This window comes from Podarcis erhardii (assembly GCF_964252035.2).
Source record: "Podarcis erhardii genome assembly, chromosome: 15".
Classification (NCBI taxonomy): Eukaryota; Metazoa; Chordata; class Lepidosauria; order Squamata; family Lacertidae; genus Podarcis; species Podarcis erhardii.
The window spans coordinates 2,847,297-2,872,735 of record NC_138505.1 but is presented as its reverse complement, the minus strand read 5'-3'; the positions used below and the strand labels follow the sequence as shown (position 1 = coordinate 2,872,735).

General features: G+C 47.6%; 1 protein-coding gene across 1 annotated transcript in view; it reads right to left on the bottom strand.

The window, feature by feature from the left end:
• CELF3 (CUGBP Elav-like family member 3) overlaps positions 1–25,439 on the bottom strand; it is an 83,157-nt gene that overhangs the window by 56,218 nt on the left and 1,500 nt on the right.

The window sequence follows — 25,439 nt, the reverse complement described above, 5'->3', positions numbered from 1 at the left end:
AGCAAGCCAGCCAGCCAGCCAGCCAGCCATATCATTTATATACCCCACCTTTTGACTCTCAAAGGGATGCACCTTTCGCACCCCACGCCCAGGACAGTTCAAAATGTTCCAGTCAAAGAAACGGGAAACCCATTTTAGCAGGCAATAACTTGAAAAGGAAAAGGAATTGTGAAAGGATTTTGAAACCAGGCTGAAAGCTGACATTGTGCCTTCTCAAAGTCCCGTTCAACATCTCAGAGAAGAAAACGGGGACATTTTGAAAACGCCCCCATTGTGGCAGCGAGCAATGCTCCCTGGGTTATTATTATTATTATTATTGCACACTGACGAAGCCTTTGCTCTCTCCCTCTCTCTCTCTGCTATAGTCGTTTGTAGGGCGACAGCTTATCCTTTGCCAATTTAAAAGAGCGAAGGAGGTATTCTTTCTTGGGGGAGTTAGAAGTAAAACCTACGGGGAACCAGATTTGTATCCCATACAGCGCGGTTGGAATGCGCTCAGACTAGAGGCAGTGAGGGCCACCAAACGGGATGGCTTTTGAGAGAGGAGAGACATCACCTTGCCAACATAGGTCCGTATAGTTCAAGCTCTGGTTTTCCCAGTAGTGACGGATGGAAGTGAGAGCTGGACCATCAAGAAGGCTGATCGCCGAAGAATGGATGCTTTTGAATTCTGGTGCTGGAGGAGACTCTTGAGAGTCCCATGGACTGCAAGAAGATCAAGCCTCTCCATTCTGAAGGAAACCAGCCCTGAGTGCTCACTGGAAGGACAGATCCTGAAGCTGAGGCTCCAAGACTTTGGCCACCTCAGGAGAAGAGAAGACTCCCTGGAAAAGACCCTGATGTTGGGAAAGATGGAGGGCGCAAGGAGAAGGGGAACGACGGAGGACGAGATGGCTGGACAGTGTTCTCGAAGCTACCAGCATGAGTTTGACCAAACTGCGGGAGGCAGTGGAAGACAGAAGTGCCTGACATGCTCTGGTCTAGGGGGTCACGAAGAGGCGGACACGACTAAACAACTAAACAACAGCAACAGGCAGATTCACGAGGCCATTGTGGCTTCTTGCCATGGCGGCCACATCCCGCCTCTCCTTTCATATGCATTGGGTCCTACCTGTAGACTTCCCTTTGAGGCATCTGGTTATCCACTGAGAACACAAGAGGAGCATGCAGGATCAGGCCAGTGGTCCATCTACTCCAGCATTCTGTTCTCACAGTGGCCAACCAGCTGCCTAACGGGAAGCCTGTGTAATAAACAAAAACCTGCCCTTATTCCCTTATGGGGGACACAAGAGCCCTTGTAGAGTCCTTTGCAGGTTCTCCATCAGTCGGAGAAAATAACACAGGCCAACCAGAGAATATTGAGAAGCAAAGCAGCTAGTAAGCCTGATCTTTATTGAGCTGTTGCAACAGGGTGCTCCCCTCACACGCAGGAAAGGAGGAGGACCCAGAACAAAGGTGTGCCTGCCCTTATAGAGAGAATTTAAATTCCCTGCCCTGGAGCTCAAAACCACCCCTCAGATACATCATACCTACATCACAGAAAAGGCGGTCTACAGCAGAAATCTGAGTGCGTTGTTTATCTCATCTGATAGGTTACCTGTTAATGCTCACTTGATCGGATACCCTGGGGAGCCTGGCCAGTCTTTTGTAATGATAAATACTTAGTTCCTGAGCCAGGTCACAGGCTCACCCTATTCAAACACAGACATACCCTTAAGACAGGATTTGTGAAGGAAAAGAAAACGGGGAGGCTTTTCCATTTTCCTTGACCTTGCAGGGAAATCGTTTGGTCAGTTTGGGAGTCAAAATGGTTTTCCTGTGCTGCTTCAGACATGTGGTATATATATTTATGTATGTGTTTGCTTGGTACAGTTACGAACATTTATTATATCTATAAGACCTTATTTTTTTTATTTCACCTGCAAGCAGAATTCGAACTCAAGAGCATCCCCACACATGTGGTTTACAGCAGCTGGATTTTCAGAAACATCGATGCCTCACAACTTTGTGGACAGAGCACAGCCAATATCATTTTTTATTATTTACTGAATTTGTATATCACCCTATACCCATAGATCTCAGGGCATTTCACAACATAAAATCACAATATATATTTTTTAAAAACCTACACAAAATACTAATAAAAACAAAAACAACCTAATAATCCCCGCCTTCCACAATGAATTTTAAAAGGGCATCGGATGTCAATCAGCAAAAAGCCTGGTCAAAGAGAAACATTTTCGCCAGGTTTTAGTAGCTACTGATAAAGCCTCATTCTCCCCATTTCTAGATCAGCTTGCAATCGGATTTTATAAAAGTGCTCCTGAAAATTCGTCAGTGTTTTAAGAAAATTTCTCCCAATGGACATATTATTCTTTTTTTTTTTTTACTTACAATTTTGCAAAAGGTGCAGATCTGCCTCAGTTATGAGTGGCACTTAGAAGGGAGGCTGTGTGGCCCTCGGAAGGCCACTCAGAATGTAATGTGGCCTCTGAGAGGGAAGAGTTTTCCCTTCTCTGGCATACGAAGGCTGGGACTGTAAAAAGAATTTGGGGCCACTAGATAATGGGGTGGAAATTCAAGTCACCCCACCTCGATTGCTGTCTCCCAACTCCAAATCTTTTTTTTAAAATCATTTTTATTAAGTTTCCCATTTTAACAATCCAATCCAATCACATTTAATGTTCCAAATTATACAAACTCCAAATCTTTCAATTCCAACTTAATAGATTCTTTCAAATAAAACCACACACCCAAAACGATATGATTTCTCACCTGGGCGCCAGATCGTCTTAACATCTTTCCAGCAGCCCGAAAGAAAAAAAGCTAAAAATATATCTGTTGATGCAGAGCGTGAGACAGAAACGCAGGGACTTCCCTGAAGATATTCTCGCAGGAGAATTTTCCACATGGATCGAACACTCGCCGGCGTCGCCCGAAGCGCAGAACACGTTTCGAAACCACAGGAATCGGGGCCACCGTGAAGTTGGAAATTCATCCAAACTGAGGGAAGGGGGGTCGGATTTATAAAGGGACCCCGCGGGTGATCTAGTCCAACCCCCTGCAATGAAGGAATCTTTTGCCCAACGTGGGAATCGAACCCACAAACCTGAGATTGAGCATCTCATGCTCAACTGACTGAGCTATCCTAGGCTTACCTGCCTGCTCTATTTCTCACAACCCATCCATGGGACAACTCTGCTTGCCAACTTCCTCCTCCTCACTTTTGGTGTTCCCCTTGCAGAATTTAGCACAGGGGGGAAGGATAAGGAGAAAACTGGAATGAGTTGGCTCCGCCTTTCCTTGGCTTTGGCTCCGCCTCTCTTTGGCTCTGGCTCCGCCTCTCCATGGCTCTGGCTCCACCTACTGCCAAGTTCTCTGCCTTGCGCCCTGCCAGGCCCAATGGGCACCAGCCGCCACTGGGTGGCAGGCAGAAATGGTGAGACACTGTGGTGTCAGACTAGGCCCTGGGAAACCAGGGTTCAAGACCCCGCTTGACCAGTCCAGCTGCCCCGATGGGAAGCCTGTGTAATAAACAAAAATCTGCCCTTATTCCCTTATGGGGGACACAAGAGCCCTTATAGAGTCCTTTGCAGGTTCTCCATCGGTCGGAGAAAAGAGGCCAACCAGAGAATATTGAGAAGCAAAGCAGCTCGTAAGCCTGATCTTTATTGAACTGTTGCAACAGGGTGCTCCCCTCACACGCAGGAGAAGGAGGGTGTGTCCGCCCTTATATAGACATTTTAAATTGCCCGCCCTGGAGTCCAAGACCACCCACAGAAACATCATACCTACATCACAGAAAAGGCGGTCTACAGCAGAAATCTGAGTGCGTTGTTTATCTCCTGTCTGGACCAGCAAGCTCACTGGGTGGCCTTGGGGTGGCTATAGTCTCTCAGCCAAGCCTACCTCACAGGGTCATTGTGAGGATAAAATGGAGGCAGAGGAGAACCACGCAGGCCTCTTTGAGCTCCTTGCAGCAAAGGTGGGGTATAAATATAATACAGTGGTACCTCTGGTTGTGAACGGGATCCGTTCCGGAGGCCCATTTGCAACAGGAAAAGAGTGCAACCCGCAGCGGCGCGTCTGCGCAAGAGCGGGTTGTGAGTTGCCGCTTCTGCGCATGCGCATGACGTCATTTTGCACTTCTGCGCATGCAGGAGCGGCAAAACCTGGAAGCAACCCTTTCCGGTACTTCCGGGTTGCCACGGGACATAACTTGAAAGAACATAACATGAAGCAGACGTAACATGAGGTATGACTGTACTGAAATAAGAAATTTTGTAATTATTACCAGCAGATGTTGTGAAACCTAAACACCCCTGATCCCTTGCACCTTGGCTCTGAAATAATCATGCACTTGAGAGTCCCATGGACTGCAAGAAGAGCAAACCGATCCATTCTGAAGGAAATCAGCCCTGAGTGCTCACTGGAAGGACAGATCCTGAAGCTGAGGCTCCAAGACTTTGGCCACCTCAGGAGAAGAGAAGACTCCCTGGAAAAGACCCTGATGTTGGGAAAGATGGAGGGCACAAGGAGAAGGGGACAACAGAGGACGAGATGGTGGGACAGTGTTCTCGAAGCTACCAGCATGAGTTTGACCAAACTGCGGGAGGCAGTGGAAGACAGGAGTGCCTGGCAAAGCTCTGGTCTAGGGGGTCACGAAGAGGCGGACACGACTAAACAACAACAACAATTGATTGTACTGGATTGTAGATTTTTACAAAAGTAGCTCATAAAGTTCACCGAAAAAAGTAGAAGACCCAGTGGATCAGTTCATTCTCTAATCAGTTTATGCATAAGGTCCATATATGTGAAAGTGTCTATTCCACCTGTCTGTTCATAGAGTCCAACATTCCACATGAAAGGTTGTTGCAGTTCCACAGAATCCTTTCACAGAGTCTAAGACAAGGATTTGTTCAAATCTACAATTCAATACAGGGACGCAGGTGGCGCTGTGGGTTAAACCACAGAGCCTAGGACTTGCTGATTGGAAGGTTGGCGGTTCGAATCCCCGCAATGACGGGGTGAGCTCCCGTTGCTCGGTCCCTGCTCCTGCCAACCTAGCAGTTCCAAAGCACGTCAAAGTGCAAGTAGATAAATAGGTACCGCTCTGTTGGGAAGGTAAACGGTGTTTTTGTGCGCTGCTCTGGTTGTCCAGAAGCGGCTTAGTCATGCTGGCCACAAGACCTGGAAGCTGTATGCCGGCTCCCTCGGCCAGTAAAGCGAGATGAGCGCCGCAACCCCAGAGTCGTCCGCGACTGGACCTAATGGTCAAGGGTCCCTTTACCTTTACCTTACAGTTCAATACAATGAATAGTATATATTATTTTTTCAAACTTACAGCTGGTTACGTCTTGGGAACCATCAGAGGGCAAGACTCAGAGGGGCTCCTTAGTCCAGCAGGAAATATAAGGTAGCGTTCGGGTTTATGTTTGGGCTTTATGACTTCTGCCGGTTTATTTGCCAGACGGTTTATTTCTATTCTTAGAAACACTAATGATTAAACAGCACCATGCATGTTGTAAAGTGTCTCCAGGTGACAGAGAGATAGCAAATAGGCAGGGACCTTCATTGCTTCATTGAATATTCCTGAACTGCAGGACTATTTAAACAGGATCAAAGAGGGTGGGGTGGGAAAACCCCAATCAGTGTTTCACTTGTGGGTTTTACTAACTGGGCATCTCGCATTCCCCGCAATGAAACTGAGTCTGTTTATTTAAATGGTAATCCTTCCCCACAATGAAAACAGGCCTGTGGATTTCTACGCATATCAAAGGCATGGATCTTTTTTCAAAGAGGGATGTCATGTAATGAAGGTATCTCTGAGTCTTCGCCTCACCACTGATCACTTTGCTATCCTACACATGGAACCACTTTATTGACGCTTTTGCATGCACTTCAGGATAGATAATGTTAAAGCTATTTTTGGTCATCTGAATACTATCCCTTGCTTTTTCCTGTAGGACTAATTGCAGTCATTGACAGCAGTCAACAGGTTTACCATACCCATTGAGTCAATCAGGCATCTCTTACTACCCTTCTGAGAAAAAACCCCACCCCATCCTCCCTCTATATATAAGGGTCTAGTGACTTGCACCACTCTGGTGAGACAGTCTGCGGGCAGGTAGGGTCTCATCCTGCGTACCAGATGAAGCTGGTAGACAGCAGCCCTGGACGCAGAATTAACCTGCACCTCCATGGAGAGCTGTGAGTCCAGAATGACTCCCAGGCTGTGCACTTGGTCCTTCAGAGGCACAGTTACCCCATTCAGGACCAGGGAGTCCCCCACACCCACCTGCCCCCTGTCCCCCCAAAACAGTACTTCTGTCTTGTCAGGATTCAACCTCAAAATGATCACAGGCCCAGAGCTGTTTCTCTAGCAGGGTGGGGAATTTTCCAGCCCATGGACCAGTCTTGGTCCACCAGAAGGGTGGAAAGGGAGCCCAGTTTGGCCAATGAGGCCATTTCCCCAAACCACACCCACCAGTCAATCAACTGACATCACCAGCCGATGGGCAGGGTTCAGTCCTGCTGCTTTGCCAGTGTATTCCTTGCAGAGAACGGCCTGGAAAAAGCAGGATTCCTGCAGAGAGCCAGACTGAACTCTCCACTTATCAGCTCAGCTTCTGCTTGCGGGGTGTGGGGTGTGTGGGGCTTCCCACCGGTTGGCCCTGTTAGAATTCCTGCTCCACGATTGCAGTCATGGGATCCCTAATATCTGTTGCCATCGGTCGCTGTGATGTTCGGGCAGAAGAAAGCTTTTGAAGCTCCCGAATGATCGACCAGGAGGGAGAGAACATGCCAGTTGGGCATGTGTCTCTGCCAGGGTCCTACTCGAGCGTAGGACGAGCTCCTGACAGCCCCCCGTGAGAACAGGACACAGGACTAGATCGCTAGTTAGATTCCACAGAGACATTTATTCTTTTTACAGGCGGAAGCATTTTGGGCGGCTAGGCAAAGAGGAGCCGCGCACAAGAGATCCGACCTATATACAGAAGAAAAACCCACATTGCACAGCCCTATGGCGAACCGAGGGCCAGGACAGGCGATCACGTTTCCCTGGGGATCCTTGTCCTTCCAACAAGCTCGCCACTGCGGAGTTCATGCACAGTTTGAAAAGGCGGAAAAACTTGCTCTGGTGTGATTCTGTTTGCCCCCATTCCCTCCCGCCGCCACCCTTCCTCAAAAATTCATGAGCAAAATATGTTCCTTTTCTTCCGAGCTGCAGTGCTGAGTTCTATATTTAGATTCCCTGCCAGCGAGCCTGTCGCAAGGAGCAGCGAGGCGGAAAAGCAAAAGCCGTCACACTCCAGCGGGCCCATCTTGCGGCGCCACGTCAGCTGAGCGGACAAGCCGCCGGCAGTAGCTTTTCCTGGGAGAGAGGGGGAGGGGTGTGGGACAAGAAGATGGCTCCGTGCAGCCTCGTCCGTTGCTGCTCCCCTGGGCTCAGTAAGAAAAAAACCTGCCTGCAAATGACCAGGCCATTGGCAAGAGGTGGATCGGTCCCCGTCCCTCCGCTAACTAGCGCGCTGCAAACTGAAATGTGGAAAGGGGCAAAACCACAACAAAACAAAACCCACCATGGACTAGAAAGTTGAGGATTTGGGTCAGACCGGTAAGCAGCAAGTCTGGAAGCCCCCACTTCAAAATTCACCCCGGCGATAAATCATACAGAGATGCAACAGGCGCAGTCCTCTCCACGGACAGGACTTGATCCGAGTCTCTGCGCCAGAAGTGAACGAAGGCAAAAGTCGCGCCCAGTGTAGAGGTGTAGCAGAAACTTCTGCCCTCCTGCAGAGGCTGATGGGAAGGAGGGACACCTAGAACAAGGACTCATCCAGAGAGGCAGCGGGCAGCCCTCCTCTCTGAATACTGCATTTTTCACTCTATAGGACACACCTTTTCCCCTCCCAAAATGAAGGGGAAATGTGTGTGTGTCCTATGGAGTGAATGCAGGCTTTCGCTGAAGCCTGGAGAGGGAGAGGGGTGGGTGCGCACTGACCCCTCTCCCTCTCCAGGCAGCCATCCGTAAGCCTTCTGAGCGCGGCGGGACTTCCTGCTGCACTCAGAAGGCTGGCGGATAGCTGCCTGTTCTGGGGGGTGGGGTCAGGGAAAGCTTGGGCTTCCCCGCCCTTAGCCCCCAGCCCCGCAAGCTCCGGGAGTGGCGGCGAGGTTGCGCGCAATCTTGCCGCCGCTCCTGGACCGGGGGGGAATAATATTTTTTTCTTTATTCCCCCCCTAAAAACTAGGTGCGCCCTATGGTCCGGTGCGCCCTATGGAGCGAAAAATATGGTAGGCACTTTTGAGCTCCATGGCTTTATTGCTGTATGGTTTTTAATACTCGATTGGGAGCCGTCCAGAGTGGCTGGGGAAACTCAGCCAGATGGGCGGGGAATAAATAAATAAATAAATAAATAAATAATAATTATTATTATTATTATTCGGGGGTTTCCCCCCAGAGACACCCCAACACTTCTCTAATGCTGCTCAGGTCTCTAAGATCCTGATTCTTAAGCCTTGTTTTAAGAACACCCATAAAGGGCTTGCAACGCTCCCCACCCCCCCAAAAGAGGGAGGGGAATAAATCTTTCACACCAAAGACATGGGTAAGAAGAAATTTCAATTAATAAAATACAAACAACTTATCAACCTGATAATTTTTTAAAGTCCACCGTCCAACAGACAAGCACAGCGCATGTGGGGCTCAAGGGATTAAGATGAGTTCAACGAAGGGAGGGACTGTGGGTGACCGTCGCCCTGGCTAATAGAGAAAATGAATTTTAAAAACCCTGCGCCGATAAACGGCAGAGTTTGTCGCTTGCATGAATTATGCAAATGGGCTGCTCTTTGCATAATCTATTCCGTTTCTTCCTCCACCAGGAAACCTCAGTTGCTGGAACATGAGTGCTCAGACGCTACAAAGACTTGAAAGGCAGCCCTGAGGGGGAAAACACACTTTGTACGCGCACAGAGTGAGGCCTCTATGATTGCTCCTTCCTATTTTCCATGGTGGAATCCTGACATTCAGGAAACAGATGCTTAAGCCCTGCTAGGCCCTTACTTAGAGGGTGTGCAGAGCAGACGGAAATTCAACCGGTGCACTGGCCCTATAGCTGCCTGTCAAATTTTATTTTATTTGGGGCTTGTCGTGACTCTGGTATAAGGAATAGAAAAAGAGATCTCCAACCTTCCGGAAGCCCCTTTGGAAATCTAAGGAACAGCCATGGGCACCACAAAACCGATTTCAAAGAAGAAAAAAGTGATCACACTTAGGAATCACCTACATGCATCTGAAAATAAATGCAACGTGGACAAAAAAGGAGGTGATGCCCACTCAAAAATAGGCAAAACGGCCCCTGCCCCACAGCCAGCAAACAGACAAAAAAAATCTGGGGCACCCATGTTAGCTGAAGAGGCACTAGAATTTATCTGACTGAGTTCTACTCAGACTAGACGCATTGAAGGCACTGAACCAGGGGTAGGCAAACTAAGGCCGGGGGCTGGATCTGGCCCAATCGCCTTCTCAATCCGGCCCATGAACGGTCCGGGAATCAGCGTGTTTTTACATGAGTAGAATGTGTCCTTTTATTTAAAATGCACCTCTGGGTTATTTGTGGGGCCTGCCTGGTGTTTTTACATGAGAAGAATGTGTGTGTTATGTACTGAGTTGAATAGGATCCAAAAGGCAGCAGTCTGATTGGTCCTAGAATAATAAGATCCAAAAGGCAGCAGTCTGACTGGTCCTAGAACAAAAGGATCCAGAATGCAGCAGTCTGATTGGTCCACAGGAGCCACCCAATCCAACTCCACGTGGAAGTGAATCTGCAACCTGATTGGCCTACAGGAAAATCCTGGAATTAGCCAGTCACGTGGGGCCCATTGTGTAAATAATGTATATAAAGCAGACATTTCGGGGGAACTTCCATTCCTCCTCACCACTATGAGCTGAATAAAGAGCATGAAATCCACACTCGACTCAGAGTATATTTCAGTGTGCTTTTATTTAAAATGCACCTCTGAGTTATATGTGGGGCATAGAAATTCGTTTATTTCAACCCCCCTTCAAAATACCGTCTGCCCCCCTCCCCACAAGCTCTGAGGGACAGTGGACAGGCCCCCTGCTGAAAAAGTTTGCTGACCCCTTGTATAACTGACCCTAAGTTAGTCCGATGCATTGGAGTAAGACTGAAAGAAAGAAGTGCATTGGAAGGCAGCTAAAAGGAACTATTTCACACATCACATAATGATAATAATAATGATAATAATGATGATGATGATGATGATGATGATGATATCATTATTTATTATTTATACCCCGCCCATCTGCTCAATCTCGGTTGCGGGTTCGAGTCCCACGTTGGGCAAAAGATTACTCCATTGCAGGGGGTTGGACTAGATGACCCTCGGGTCCCTTCCAGCTCATGCTTCTACTCTCTGTTTCTTACAACCATGGGGTGACCCTGCTTGCCAGCCTCCTCCTCCTCCTCCCTCTTGGTGTTGCCCCTTGCAGAACGTAGCACAGGGGGGAGGATAGGGAAAAAATTGTGTGGCTTCCAACAAAATATTAAAATACAATAACCTATTAAACCTTAAAAGCTTCCCTAAACAGGGCTGCCTTCAGATGTCTTCTACAAATCTGGTAGTTATTTTTCTCTTTGACATCTGGTGGCAGGGAGTTCCACAGGGTGGGTGCCACCACCGACAAGGCCCTGTAACATCACTTCTTGCAGGGAGGGAACCGCCAGAAGGCCCTTGGTGCTGGACCTATGGAACTCACTGCCTCAGGAGGGGAGCACCAGCTTGGAAGGCCTAAAAGAGGATTGTTGGGCAAATTCGTGGAGGAAAAGTCTGCTGATGGCTCCTAGCCAGGATGGCTCGGCTCTGCCTCCACTGAATGCTAGTTCCTGGAAACCGCAGAAGGGGAAAATGCTCGGATCCTGACAGACATCTGGTCAGCCACTGTGAGAACAGGAATCTAGGCTAGATGGTCCAGATCTCTGATGTTCTGATGCCATTGATTTGAAACCTGGTCAGGATTCGCACTGGATACAATTCAAAGTGGGGAAAGACCAGGCAAGGCAGTGGAGTGGGGTGTCTGGAGAGCTGAGCCCCAATTTCCAGCCCCACCCATGATTAAAAAGGAAGGTGGCAAAGGCGATCAATATATACCGTATTTTTCGCTCCATAGGACGCACTTTTCCCCTCTTAAAAACTAAGGGGGAAAGTCTGTGCATCCTATGGAGCGAATGCAGGGGGGGCAGGCAGGAAAAGCCCCCAAGAGCCACACACAAGCTTCGGGTGGCTCTTGCGGGCTTTTCCCCAAGAGGGAGAAGGGACCGCCGCTCCCCGACCTGTTCTGGGGTCAGGGGAAGCTTGGGCTTCCCCTGCCCCTGCCCCGTGGCTAAAAAGGAGAAGCCTGAAGCCCCCGGAGTGCAGCGCGAACTGCCGCTGCGCTCCGGGGGCTTCAGGCAGCTATCCGCAAGCCTTCGGAGCGCATCAGGAGTTCCCGCTGCGCTCCGAAGGCTTGTGGATAGCTGCCTGAAGCCTGGAGAGTGAGAGGGGTCAGTGTTTTCCCTCTCTGCGCAGTGCCCCTTCAGGGAAGCAGGAGGAGAAATGGAAGGGACTCCGTTTCTCCTGCCGCTTTGCTGAAGGGGTGCTGAGCAGAGAGGGGGAGAATTTTTTCCCCCTGTTCTCCCCCTCCTATGGTCCGGTGCGTCCTATAGAGCGAAAAATACAGTATATGTGTGTGTGTCCCCAAAACAAACCCTACTCCCCAGATTCCCAGCTTTCCCTCCCTCCCCCCCTTCCTTCCTTCCTTCCTTCCTTCCTTCCTTCTTTCCTTCCTTCCTTCTTTCCTTTCTTTCTTTCTTTCCTTTCTTTCCTTCCTTCCTTCTTTTCTTTCTTTCTTTCTTTCTTTCTTTCTTTCTTTCTTTCTTTCTTTAAGAGCAAGAGCATTTGAAGAACCTGAGATGTACCGAACATATTTTTATATCTCACTCTAAACAGGAATTTGCAGTCTTGGAAACTGCTTCACACCTAGGATGAGGCGGTTTTCGTTTGGGAGACCAAAAAGCACACACATTTGCATGTGAATTTCTGCCTAAAACAGAGGAGATTTTGTGTTTGAAAGAGGGACAATTCGCTTTAGTATAGGAGGGGCAAAACACCCCTTTGAAATGAAAATAATGCCCAAGGCTGTTTTTTCGTTTTTAAGATGACGGTTTCACTGCTTTATTCTTTTCGAGAACTGCTTTGAGGTTGTTGTGCTGTTGTTTTTAACAAGCAGTATTTATTTATATTTTTTTAAATGAAATAAACAAGCAAATATGAAACAAAATCCGTAGGCCCTATCCTTCTCATTTTGGGGTGAGAAACTAGTCTGCTTCACCTTACTCCAGAAAAGGTGTGTGTTTGCGTGTATTAGGGTTGCCGGGTCAACAGCATCCTAGACCCTGAAATTTGAGAGCCCAAACCTGAGACACAGAGGCGGCCCCTGGTGATATTCCAGGGGCCGTTCCTGGAGATGGAAGTTAATTAGGAAAGGAGAGCTCCAGCACCCTGAATCTCTATGCTATAATTTGCAATCAGCTCCTGCCAGACTGAAGCTTGCAAGCTTCATGCAATCTCCTTAATAATTTCTTCCTTAAAATAAATTTATTTATTTCATAGACAAACAAACAATGATTATTCCCACCGACAAAAATACATATATTAACCCCAAAAAGAAAAGCCGAGAAAGAGAAAAGAGAGAATAATAATATTAGTGCGCCCATGTGACTTAACTTCTCCAATACTCATCATCCCTTAAATTTTAAGTTCTTATTTACATTGCATCTTATACATCTCGTCTTTAATGTTCTAAATATAGTCATACCTCGGGGTACAGACACTTCAGGTTGGGTTTTTTTGGGTTACGGACCGCCAAAACCCGGAAGTACTGGAATGGGTTACTTCCGGGTTTTGGCGGCCGCGCATGTGCAGAAGCACTAAATTGCGCTTTGTGCATGCGCAGAGGCGCCGAATCACAATCGGGTTGTGAACGCGCATCTCACACAGATCACATTCGCAACCCAAGCATCCACTGTATATTATTTTTTCCTAGGTCAACTTTACAATCTTAATCTAAACATACCAACACGCTTTCTTCAGAACAGTGTTGACTCACATACTCTTCAAAACATTGCTATTGTTGATTTCTTATTGTTATTATTCAAGTTACAGATAGGTAGCCGTGTTGGTCTGCCATAGTCAAAACAAAATAACAAAATTCCTTCCAGTAGCACCTTAAAGACCAACTAAGTTAGTTCTTGGTATGAGCTTTCGTGTGCATGCACACTTCTTCAGATACTTCTGTTTCAGTTAAAGAATGATCGAACATTTTTTATGTATGCAACAACAGCAGCAAGGATACTTGTAGCTAAATATTGGAAAACTCAAGATTTGCCCACGCTGGAAGAATGGCAGATGCAACTGATGGACTACATGGAGATGGCAGAAATGACTGGCAGAATCCGAGACCTGGGAGAAGAAGCAGTGGAGGAGGATTGGAAGAAATTCAAGGACTATTTACAAAAACACTGTAAACTATATGAGTGTTAAGAAGGATGAGAGATTCTAAAACAACAGGGCACCATAAAGTTAGTTGAAAAGATTATGAAAATGAGTGAATTGTATGAGAATAATAAATTTTGAATAAATACTATGTTAAAATTAGGTATTTAAGATTTAGATAAAATATTCAAAGTTAGGGACAAACTATTGAAAATGTGTATAATAAGAATGGAAATAAGGTGATAAATTGCTGGCTAAAGTTTTATTAATGTGGAATGCAGGAGCGGGAGATGTGAGGAAGCCCAAAAATGAAGAAAAGTTGGTTATTACACGATGCCAAATATTATGTTTGTTTTTCTTTTCTGTCTGTTTTTTGCTTATGCTGTTTTTTCTTTCTATTGTATTTTTTTAAAAAAACCTTAATAAAATTTTAAAAAAAAGGAAAGAAGTGTGCATGCACACGAAAGCTCATACCAAGAACTAACTTAGTTGGTCTTTAAGGTGCTACTGGAAGGAATTTTGTTATTTTGTTATTATTCAAGACCTTTTCACCAACCTGAAGTCCTCTACCTGCCGCCTGGAGGTGGGACCAGGTGGGACCTGGAGACCCAGGAAACCCTAATATACATGATCCCTCTATGTTTTCCCTGATTGTTTGGGTTTTAATTCGTAGTCCCTTTGGGCCTGTCTGCATCCAGCAAGGCAGTTGGAACAGCAAGGATCTTTCTATTGGCTTCTAAGCCTCCATCTCAACCCTGCCTTCACCACAAACTTCCACTTCTATCCCTGAACACCAGAATCTTTTGCTGACAACGCTTGTCTTTTTGCAAAACACAATTTCTTTCTTTGTTTCAAATGGTAGTTGCATCTACATTATGGTTACCAGATTTTTTTCTATGAATCCGGGGACACTTTTTTTGAAGCTGAGTAGTAATAGGAAGTCAGTAGTGGGGATGGTGAAGCAAAAGACCCTAGGCCCAAGCACACATGCATATTGTAAGGTAAAGGGATACCTGACCATTAGGTCCAGTCGTGGACGACTCTGGGGTTGCGGCGCTCATCTCGCTTTATTGGCCAAGGGAGCCAACATACAGCTTCTGGGTCATGTGGCCAGCATGACTAAGCCACTTCTGGCGAACCAGAGCAGCGCACGGAAATGCTGTTTACCTTCCCGCCAAAGCAGTACCTGTTTATCTACTTGCACTTTGAGGTGCTTTCGAACTGCTAGGTTGGCAGGAGCAGGGACCGAGCAACGGGAGCTCACCCCGTCGCAGGGATTCGAACCGCCGACCTTCTGATCAACAAGTCCTAGGCTCTGTGGTTTAACCCACAGCGCCACCCGCATCCCATGAATATTGTATAAAGGTGCAAAAACCTTCTTTAGCACCCTGTGAAACATAAATGCGCAGAGTTTTCAAAACATTGGGCAAGGGCCGCCCGCCCGCGACTCTTGAGCCTCCCCCGATCAGTCAAAACAAAGGAGGAAGCGGACAGGAGATTGCACAAGACACATCCTATGCGCACAAGACACGTCATATGGGGACTTCCAGCGAGGAAAAATGACGGGTGCCACGGCAGCGAGCAACTCCTGAAGCCAGCCAGAGCCAACTGCGCTACCAGGCTGGCTCCGGGCTGCTAATGCCACGTTTCCCAGGGACAAATTTGCAAATCTGGGAACTGTCCCTGGGAACCGTGGACGTCTGGTAACCCTAATCTACATATCTGTTTGCAAAGCCAGCTCAGGGTACTCTTTGGGGGGACTAACTAAGGTCAGAGAGGGGGAGACAAATGAGGTATCGGATGAAATCACAGAGCATGGCAAAATAGCAGGTAAAAAAAATGCACTTTTGCCCATTCGTCCCCTAAATCAGATCAACTGAACAAAAGAAGAAACACACAGAGATATACAAACCCTCTGCAGCCATAGCCTGTAAGAGCTCTCTGGTTTCAATGAAATCAGATTCACATGGTTCAACTCACAAAAGGATAGATCATCTCAGTAAACTTCACAGCAGGTGGGCCTCTAGTCTTGTATCCTCATAGCAAAATTTAATTATCCAGTTGACGGCTAGTCTTCCTGCAGCTCAAAGCAGCAGCCCCCATGCATTAAGAGAGAGGTAGTTGCAGGCTTGGGGGAACTCTAAGAAATTTAATGTATAAAAAACCCACTTGCAGGGAAGACCAAAAAGTGTGTGTGTTGAGGGGGGCAGAAAAACTTGAAAAAAACAAGCAAGAGGGGGAACAAAATAGAGTATCTTGGCCAACTGGAAGCCTTGGCAGGAGTGTTCCATGCTGCAACATTTTGTTGCAGACCCCATTTGTTACCCATATATTACAATTTTTGGGAGGGTTGGGCAGATGTGTCCATTTTCAGTTCTTCATTTTCCCAATCTAAAGTTCAGTTCTCCACACGTCCACCTCAGGTTGCAAATCCTTTTTTTTTAAAGGTCCTCAAGAAAATTCACCCGTATTTTAGTGCAATTTTCTTCTAATATCCACACGCTTGCATGCAGTTTTAGCCTATGACACATATTTTAGCAAAGCAGTTCCCCCTAATACAACATGCATTTGTACATTATATGCATTCTTATGCACACTTTACCACAGTATATGCATTTATGTACACACCACTTGGGTGGGGAACTGCATTGCAAAATTCGAAGGGGTGTGAGTTTTGCAGCAGGGCTGCATTTCGGTCCATTAATTGTTTCGGAAAGTTTGTATTTAGTAGGTTTTTGCCTTTAAATGAGAACTCTGTCGAATTTCTCCCCCTATCCCATGGTTGCTGAGTGACAGCAAATTATCTAGAGTCATTCCAAAGATTTCTGCGTGCAGGATGAGGTCCATTGGCCATTGGCCTCTGGTACCATTTTACAGGGAATTTTCACAAGTTTGATTTTGTCACTCCAGTCTAAGAAATCTGTCCCAACTGACGCCTCTCTCATTTACTCAAGTCTGCAAGGCCCAGGACTAACCTAGCCCCCGTCTCTCAGACGAGGGGATGCCAACTGACCATGAAGAACCCAGGCTAGTCTGCTCCTGCGCCCATTTCAACAGGCTGATTTGCAGGAAACTAGGAAGTGAAACCATTGGCAGCATGGAAATAATGTAGGGTCAGCCCAAGCTCTGCTTTTCTGTTACTTCAAGCCTCAGGAGCGAGAGGCCAGTCCAAGAAGCTGGCGAGCCTGTCGAGGTGAGATTTAAACCAGACACACTTTAAACCACACCCTGAATCTCTGTGTTACATCAGTTGTCTGACGGGTAGCAAACCACTGTATGCGGTTGGAGGATGGATGGCGGCTAACAGATTGAGGTTGAACCCTGACGAGACAGAAGTACTGTTCTTGGAGGACAGGGTGTGGGTGGGTGTGGGGGACTCCCTGGTCCTGGATGGGGCAACTGTGCCCCTGAAGGACCAGGTGCGCAGCCTGGGAGTCATTCTGGACTCACAGCTGTCCATGGAGGCGCAGGTCAATTCTGTGTCCAGGGCAGCTATTTACCAATTCCATCTGGTACGCAGGATGAGACCCTACCTGCCCGCGGACTGTCTCGCCAGAGTGGTGCATGCTCTGGTTATCTCCCTCTTGGACTACTGCCATGCACTCTACATGGGGCTACCTTTGAAGGTGACCCGGAAACTACAACTAATCTAGAATGTAGCAGCCAGACTGGTGACTGGGAGTAGCTGCCGAGACCACATAACCCCGGTCTTGAAAGACCTTCATTGGCTCCCAGTACGTTTCCGAGCACAATTCAAAGTGTTGGTGCTGACCTTGAAAGCCCTAAACGGCCTCGATCCAGTATACCTGAAGGAGCGTCTCCACCCCCATCATTCTACCAGGACACTGAGGTCCCGCTCCGAGGGCCTTCTGGCGGTTCCCTCACTACGAGAAGCCAAGTTACAGGGAACCAGGCAGAGGGCCTTCTCGGTGGTGGCACCCGCCCTGTAGAATGCCCTCCCATCAGATGGGGGGTCTGGCAACTTATTCCATCGTGTCTTTATATAACTTGCAATATTTTAAACAACTCAAGGGTCAAAGTCAGTCTCCTTTTCCAGGAGGATCTGGATAGCTGTCCTTGGTGTGCCGTGATAAATCAACCGTTCCTCATAAGGCTTGGTTTCCAGACCCTTGACCATTTTGGTCTCCCTCTTCTGCACATGTTCCAGCTTGTCCATATCCTTCTTAAATTGTGGCACCCAGAACTGGACACAGATTCCAGGCGCGGTCTCATCAAGGCAGAAGAGAATGGCATTATTAGTTCCCTTGATCTGACACTGTACAGTGGTGCCCCGCAAGACGAATGCCTTGCAAGACGAAAAACTCACTAGACGAAAGGGTTTTCCGTTTTTCGAGGTGCTTCGCAAGACGAATTTCCCTATGGGCTTGCTTCGCAAGATGAAAACGTCTTGCGAGTCTTGCGAGTTTTTTCGTCCCCCCTCTTTTTCTAAGCCGCTAAGCTGCTAATAGCCGTGCTTCACAAGACGAAAAAACCGCAAGACGAAGAGACTCGCGGAACGAATTAATTTCGTCTTGCGAGGCACCACTGTACTTCTGTTGGTGCAGCCTATAATAGCATTAGCTTGTTAGCATTTTGGGGGGAGGTTTTTTGTGTGGTTTTTTTGCAGAGCACGGCTCCCAAACTTCTAATCAGATTCCATGTTTTGGCAGAGGGTCCTGGCTAGGTCTTTGGGAACATTGTTTTGGGTCTTTTTCTTTTTTCAATCAAGTGGTACATAAAGCTTAAGAAATAAGTAAAAGAAATAGTTCACAAAGCCCTAAGCAACTTGGTTCTAAAGTTACTAGGGGACTGCCTGATTCTACCTCGATCACCAAGATCGTCTGGTGGTTCTCCCTAGGCTCCAGGGCTTCGGCTGGCCTTAGGACCCTGACCATTAGGTCCAGTCATGGACGACTCTGGGGTTGCGGCGCTCATCTCGCTTTACTGGCCGAGGGAGCCGGCGTACAGCTTCTGGGTCATGTGGCCAGCAGGACTAAGCTGCTTCTGGTGAACCAGAGCAGTGCACGGAAACAGTGTTTACCTTCCCACCGGAGTGGTACCTATTTATCTACTTGCACTTTTGACGTGCTTTCGAACTGCTAGGTGGGCAGGAGCAGGGACCGAGCAACGGGAGCTCACCCCGTTGCAGGGATTCGAACCGCCGACCTTCTGATTGGCAAGTCCTAGGCTCTGTGGTTTAACCCACAGCGCCACCCGCGTCCCTTTCAACTGGCCTTAACTGACCCTTTAATGCAGCGGGCTCTGCCCTGTGGAACTCCCTGCCTCTAGAAGTTCAGATGGAACCACCCCTGACTTCTTTCAGGTGTCTTTCGAAAACCGAATGCTGCTTAGGAAAGGCCTTCCCAAGACGAGCTTCTCCTTTCCACCATCCACCGAGGTTCTATTGACATTTCCAAATAATTTTTTACAGATATTTATAAATGTGGCGTTTTCGACATGTTGTAAGCCACCTTGAAAAAGTGGATTATAAATCGGCAAATAAATGAACGAATAAAATGCTAGTTGTGGCGGAAGAGGCAATGGGGGCAGGATCCTTTTGGCTTCCCGGAAGGATCCAGCTTTCCGTTGCAACGGAAACAGTGTGTTGGGTCTAAATGGGCATCCCTTGGGCTTGATCCAGCAGGGTCCGCCGTCAGAGCCAAGAGAGAGGGGGGAGGCCTTTCTTTCTTCAAGCCCATCTACCTGTCCCTCCTTTCCTTATTTGCTTAGTTAGTTAATATGCTCCTACATTATAATGAGCCATTCCCGTTGGGGCAATTAAGAGATTAAATTTGGCAGCTGTTCCTGTTCGCTCTGATTTGGCAATTTCCGTATCCCTCCCTCACCCCCAGCCCCAAATTGGGGGTTGAGCGGAACCAGCTATCACAGCTGCCCTGGGCAAAATTAATTTCATATCTATCCCCCCCCCCAAAGCCCCTCTTCCTCAGATCTTGCTGTACCAAACTCAACCTAAGCAACAAAGAGCAGCAGAGTTGAATCTTCTGCACCGGTTTTATGGATTGAGAGAGAAATGGGCTGATGGGGGGGGGCAGGAGACCAGGCACGAGAGCTCCCCCTGGCTTGGGAGTATTTGTCCTGAGAGGGGTGGGGTTCTTCTCCCCCTAAGTTTTCCTTACTAGCTAGGCACCCCTGAGATTCTGCTGCACACCCCCACACCACAAGCAACCACCTGAACTAGCAAAATAAAGGCCTCCTTCATCATTTCCCAAAGACCCTTCTCAAAGAGTTACTGTATTTTTCGCTCCATAAGACACACTTTTTTCCTCCTAAAAAGTAAGGGGAAATGTCTGTGCATCTTATGGAGCGAATGCGTGGTCCCTGGAGCCGAATTGCCCAGGGGTGAAAAGTAGATCGTGCTTTTTTTTTTTTTTAGAAAGAGGGAAGGGGGTGTTGAAACAAAGCCACTGAGCAGCTGATCGGCAAGCGATCGGGAGGGAGATAAGGGACTCTAGCTATAAAGGAGGCTGCCTGGGAGGGCGGAGGTAAAAGCACATGGATCCTCAGGATTATTGCATTGGGTCACCCCAAATTCACCATCAGATCACATAGCATGTCCATGGCTACAGTCTGCACCAAAAAAACGCACACACGTTCACTGTTTCGTGGGGCCGCAATGGTGCAAAAACGTGGTTACAAAGCACGGATCCACATGGATTCTCAGGATTTTTGCATTGGGTCACCCCAAATTCACCGTCAAATCACATATCATGTCTGTGGCCACAGAATGAACCACAAAAATCATACATCCACTCTTTCGTTCAGAATATTTTTTTTTCCTTGTTTTCCTCCTCTAAAAACTAGGTGCGTCTTATGGAGCAAAAAATACGTATCTAAAAGCGTGCAATGTTGCACAGCTGGCTGGCTGGGGCTAATAGGAATTGTGGACCAAAACACTTAGAGGGCTCTGGTTTGGCAAAGCCTGGCCTATCTTTCCTTTAAAAGAAAACCACCATCAGCTGTGCTTTAAGGGGTGTTTCCCTTAGTTTGGGGGGTGTATACAGACAGACCGAGGAAATAAAAGCCCCACAATCATTCCAGATTTTATTTTTGATTTATCTCGGCACACGCTGTTCAAATCTTCCTGGAAAAGGAGGTTGAGTTTGCCCCTTGAATTGTTTAAAATATAGCAAGTTATATAAAAGACAGGGTGGAATAAGTTGCCAGACCCCTGCTGTCCTATCTCCCTGCCTGGAACCTGGAGCTGTTTGCTATTGATTTCGGCATTTTGTGATCAGACAAGACCGGCAGGTAGATCCTAAGCATTATGGAGGCTCCCTGCCTTCTGACTTTCAACCAGCTTGTGGTTTGGTCCTCCCTGTCATCTTCCTAGCCCTAAGCTTCAATTTTGTCCTAGCAGAACGCAGCAGGGAGGAGGTTGGGGGCAATGGAGAATTTGTTGGCTCCACCCATCGTTGACTCTGGCTCCGCCCACTGTGGGTCTCCTTGCCTTCCACCCCACCGTCTCCATGGGCACCAACCACCAGTGTCTAAAGATTAAGGGTGCAAGACAGAAGGAGACCCTCGTGAGTGTGTTTACTCAGAAGCAAGCCTCTCAGGTTCTGGCGAAGCTCGCTTCAGAGTAAGCACAGTTTAGGAATGTCAACTGGGAGCACCATCCCACGCAGGTTGACTCAGAAGGAAGTCCTACTGCGTTCAACAGCGCTTGTTCCCAGGTAAGTGTAGAATGGATTTCAACCTCCCTTGTGTCCCTGTATCATGGAAAGTGAGAGGCCATTCAGTTCTGGGTTATGTAAACAATGACTTGTTGGGTATCCTTCATCTCTGGAGATTAGGCTTTTGGAAATTGGTGAGCAGGGAAGGAGAAGGCAAACTCATTGCCAAAGCTTTGGGGTTTTTAAAGGCAAAGGTAAACGGGACCCCTGACCATTAGGTCCAGTCGCGGATGACTCTGGGGTTGCGGCGCTCATCTCGCTTTATTGGCCGAGGGAGCCGGCGTACAGCTTCCGGGTCATGTGGCCAGGCATGACTAAGCCGCTTCTGGCGAACCAGAGCAGCGCACGGAAACGCCGTTTACCTTACCGCCAGAGCGGTACCTATTTATCTACTTGCACTTTGATGTGCTTTCGAACTGCTATGTTGGCAGGAGCTGGGACCGAGCAACGGGAGCTCACCCCGTCGCGGGGATTCGAACCACCGACCTTCTGATCAGAAAGCCCAAGGCTCAGTGGTTTAGACCACAGTGCCAGCCGCGTCCCTTTGTGGTTGTTAGGTGGATATTATATAGACGTACCAACTTCTTTTACTTCTATGCCAGGGGTGGGGAACATGGCTGATCTGGCCATCAGACCAGATCTTTCACTCCCCACCCCTGCCAGGCCAAATTTGACAGGTGGGTGGGACCAATCACCTGTCAATCACCTGACATCACTTTGACACCACTGTGCCACGACGGTCAGGACTTCAAAATGCAGCACGGGCTGTTTCAAAAGCACATTAGCAAGCAGCCCTTTGCTGCTCTTTAAACTTCAAAAAACTTAGTTATACTGAAGGGCAGGCTTCCTCAACCTTGGCCTTCCAGATGTTTTGGGACTACAATTCCCATCATCCCTGACCACTGGTCCTGCTAGCTAGGGATCATGGGAGTTGTAGGCCAAAAACATCTAGAGGGCTGAGGTTGAGGAAGCCTGATGAAGGGTCTTCTCCACCTGGTTTGATCCACCAGCTCCGCTGAAATCCTGTCAATTTAAAAGCCACAGAGGTGTTTAGTTCTTTAGATTAGGATGGTGGTGGGTTAGGATCATTCTTCCTAGAGCAGGATGTGTGAAATGGGAACCTAACACCTTAGCACTCATGTGCGCCAAAGCAATGAGGTGCATTTGTTTTCCCATGGAGAGATTTCGCTTCTGAAGATTCCTTGGCGGGGTCAGGGGTGCTTGGACTCTGCTACAAACTCACACTAGCTAATTATTATTATCCAGAATGCGGCAGCTAGACTGGTGACTGGGAGTGGCCGCCGAGACCACATAACACCGGTCTTGAAAGACCTACATTGGCTCCCAGTACGTTTCCGAGCACAATTCAAAGTGTTGGTGCTGACCTTGAAAGCCCTAAACGGCCTCGGCCCAGTATGCCTGAAGGAGCGTCTCCACCCCCATCATTCTGCCTGGACACTGAGGTCCAGCACTGAGGGCCTTCTGGCGGTTCCCTCCCTGCGAGAAGCCAAGTTACAGAGAACCAGGCAGAGGGCCTTCTCAGTGGTGGCGCCTGTCCTGTGGAATGCCCTCCCATCAGAGATAAACAACTACCTGACATTCAGAAGACATCTGGGAAGTTCGGGGAAGTTTTTAATGTGTGACATTTTAGTGTATTTTTGGTCTTTGTTGGAAGCTGCCCAGAGTGGCTGGGGACGCCCAGCCAGATGGGCGGGTACAAATAATAAATTATTATTATTATTATTATTGATTATTGATTATGTTTATTACCCACCTTTCTCCAAAGAGTTCAAGGCAGCGTATATGGTTCTCCCTCTCCCTGTTTTACCCGCACAACAACCCTGTGAGGGAGGTTAATCTGAGAAACAAAGAATGGGCCCAAAGTCATACCCAGTGGCTGAATGGAGTTTTCGGACCCTAGCTTACCACCACAACTGGCTCAAGGCAACCACAAACGTGAAGAAAAAGTACTGGGGGAGCAAGGAGGGACAACAATTTGCCTGGGGCAAGGGCCAGGAATGCAGAATGTGCTCAGGAAACTGAGGACTCATCCTGCCTCCATTGGAATAGCCATTGCGGCCAGCAGCCAATCATAACCCTGTCCCTCTGATCATAAGCCTGATTCTCTGAGCAAGGGTAGCCATGTGGTGCCCTTGCTAGACTACAATTCCCATCTTCCTTGCCTGTTGCTGCACTGGGTGTGAGGGTCCAAGGACCCCCCTGAGAGGGTTGGTCAGATGTGGTGAGGGGGAAAACAACCACACACTGATCCAAAACGGCTTCTCCACAGAACACCCAACCTTTTCCCTTGTTCAGCTACAGAGAAACTGAGGCTACTCAATGAATTCTAAACAAAAAAAAATATTCAAACTGCATCATATTGCAGATTTAGAATATCCTTGTGTTTTTCCAGACCTGGAGGTTTATCCCCCGCCCCCAAGGCTTGCATGCAAAATCTGAGGGAATTGGTTCGTTAACTGATCTTATTTTATTGCCAGTGTTTTGCAACGCCAAACATCCAATACCACCAAACATGAAACTTTAACTCCTGCTCAAACATCCTGTTTATTATATTTTTTTATGGGGGGGGGGATATCCCACACCCTGCAACTTCCAACATACTCAGACTCTAGGCCTCAATCTCGACTCATTTCCCTTCTTACAAAGCTTGCCAATTCCTTTTTCTGCCCTTGCTCCTCCGCCTTTAATAGCATCTCAATTCATTGGAACTTGGGGGTGGCGTGGCTGGTGTGTGTTGGGGAAAGAGATATTTTTTTCATGGCACTGGAGATAAACATGGTCCCCTTATAAACACTCGTCAGCTGAACCCTTGTCCGAGTCGTGGAAGCACAGGCTGATCACAAAAAGCTGGCAACTTCCTTGTCTGCACGAAACCTACCAAATACCATTTGCAATAAAACGAAGAGAAACAAACAAACCCAAGAGCCTCACACCTGGTTATTGTGTTCCCAGCTGGCCTGATGGGTGATCAGTTCTCTTTTCCTAGACTTCAAAGACAAGAGCAGCTTCAAATGGGCTCAGCAAATGTTACTTCTTTCTCTTATTGCCCCCTCTCCCAGCAGTTTACGAAGCCAAAACCATTTTTCACGGAACGGTGCCGCAAATACCTGCCAAACAACGTCCATTAATCAGGGTTTTGGATCAGCAAGCCCAGACACATACGAGACGCCTCTATCGGTTGCCAAAATTTGGATGCTGATGAAATCTCAGAAATTAAGCAAAGCTGGACCTCATGAATTTTTGCCACTTTAAAAAAGACCCCAAAAAACCCCCAAACCCCTTAATGTTCTTAATTATACTCTGTTCCCTTCCTTGTGTTCCTTCAGGGTGTACTAAATGGATTTTGCTTGCTTTCTCTTCCCTCTGAATCAGCACCTGAGGGCAGAGCCGTGTTTACCAGTCGGCATCACAGGGAAAAATAATAATAATAATAATAATAATAATAATCTTATATTGCAACTTTTCCTGCCACTCACCTACAAAAGTTTGATGCATCTTGAAATGTGGTTTCAAATACAATTTAAACAAAACAATTTCAGAGGTGGCTACTCTCCTACACAGCTGAGAATAAAGGCCTGGGAAGGGGGGGCAGCGACAATGAGGGGCAGTTTTGCTGGGGAATCTGGAGGGGGAATGACCCGGCAAAAATAATAAAAACCACCCAAGAAAGACGAAAGCTTTCTTGTTCTGAAAACCAAGAGGTCTCCAGAGTTCTGTTGGAACAGGCATGATTAAACCTGGAAATCGTTCCAGGGGCTGCAATTGTGTCACCCAACACTGGGCTTCAGCTAAAATCACACATTGTTTCCTCTTCAAGAAGGTGGTTTTAATTTCCTTTTTAAAAAAAAAAGAAAAGGCAAAACTTGATAAGCGATTAGGTTACAAAAATCCAGGAGCTCTGCCGTCACAGGTGAAAAAAAACCAAACAACCGTGGATTTATTTAGCGACACTTTGAGAGGAGAGGCATCACTGAAGCCCTTTCTGAAAGGGGGGCTGGACCCTCCCTCTTTCCTACTCCAAAAGGAAAACATAAAAGAGGAAATGAACTGGAGAAAGGATCTGAAATCTTTTGCTCCCTCCTCTCTCTCTCTCTCTCTCTCTCTCTCACACACACACACACCCCAAGCTCAAAGTCAGTGCAAATCTGCTCAAAACACCCTCGCTGCTAA